This window comes from Eurypyga helias, unplaced genomic scaffold (genome assembly GCF_000690775.1).
Source record: "Eurypyga helias isolate BGI_N326 unplaced genomic scaffold, ASM69077v1 scaffold304, whole genome shotgun sequence".
NCBI classification, from domain to species: Eukaryota; Metazoa; Chordata; class Aves; order Eurypygiformes; family Eurypygidae; genus Eurypyga; species Eurypyga helias.
The window spans coordinates 5,667-7,304 of NW_010246588.1; positions in this window are offsets into that span (position 1 = coordinate 5,667).

Below are 1,638 nucleotides of genomic sequence, written 5' to 3' on the forward strand. Positions count from 1 at the left end.
AATACAAGAAGGATATGAAATGGTTGGCACAAGTCCAGAGGAGGCCACAAAGATGATCAGAGGACTGTAACACCCTCCTAGTCAGAAAGACTGAGAGAAATGGGCTTGTTCAGCCTGGAGAAGAGAAGGCTCCAGGGAGATTTATAGCACCTTCTTTTAGCTGAAGGGGTCGTACAAGGATGTTCAAGGGGGACTTTCTACAATGGCGTATAGTGACAGGATAAATGGTAACAGGTTTAAATTGAAAGTGGTTAACTTTAGATTGGACATCAGGAAGAAATGCTTCCTGGAGAGGGTGGTGAGGCCCTGGAACAGGCTGCGTGGAGAAGCTGTAGATGCCCCATCCCTGGAAGTGTTCAAGGCCAGGCTGGATGAGGTTGCTTGGAGCAACCTGGTCTAGTGGAAAATGTCCCTGCCCATGTCAGGGGGGTTAGAACTGGATGATCTTTAATGTCCCTTCCCAAAGTCCCTTCCAAGCCAAACTATTCTATGATTCTGTGACTCTATTATATCTGCTGGAGACGTAACAGAGCAAGGCAAAGATCATCCAGGAGGTTTTTGGAGTGCATTGGTGATGTCTCATTGTCTCAGTTCCAATGAAAGTCTAACGTCCTTCTTTTCAAATCTGTCCCAGTAGGACACATAAGTGGAACAACATTTCTTTCTTTGTTAGGTGCTTCCTGAAACTGTGAAGTTCAGAGAGGTGAAACATGAAAATGTGTGTGCCTTCAAGTGCATTCATACTTACATAGATGTGTCCTGTGCCTCTGCAGTAAGAGAAATGCCTTTTTCTAGAAGGCAATGCTGCTCGTGTCCAGAACTCCTTCTGACGGCACAGTTTCACCAAGGGCAAATCCTGCCTGACTAATATGGTGGCCATCTAAAATGGAGTCATGACCTTGGTGGATAGAGCACCGGCAACTGATGTCATCTATCTTGACTTGTGCAAAGCCTTCGATACTGTCCCAAATGACATCCTTGTCTCTAAACTGGAGGGACATGAATTTGGCAGATGGACCACTCAATGGATAAAGAACTGGATGGATGGTTGCACTCAGAGTGGTGGTCAACAGCTCAATGTCTGAGTGTAGACCAGTAATGAGCAGTGTTCCTCAGGGGTCAGTTTTTGGACCGGTACTATTTAACATCTACGTCAGTGACATGAATGCTAGGATCGAGTATACCCTCAACAAGTCTGCCAATAAGATGAAGCTCTGTGATGTGGTGAATACGCTGGTGGGAAGGGATGCCATCCAGAGGGAACTTGACAGGCTGGAGAGGTGGGCCACTGCCAGCCTCATGGAGTTCAACAAGGCCAAGTGCAAGGTCCTGCACCTGGGTCAGGGCAATCCCAAATACAATTACAGGCTGGGTGGAGAATGGATAGAAAGCAGCCCTGAAGAGAAGGACTTAGGGGTACTGGTGGATGAAAAGCTGAACATGAGTCGGCTGTGTGCCCTGGAAGCCCAGAAAGCCAAGCATATTCTGGGCTGCATCAGGAATCATGTGGCCAGCAGGTCGAGGGAGGTGATTCTCCCCCTCTACTCTGCTCCCATGAGACCCCACCAGGAGTGCTGCATCCAGCTGTGGAGCCCTCAATATCAGAAGGATATTGACCACTTGGAGCGAGTCACGCGG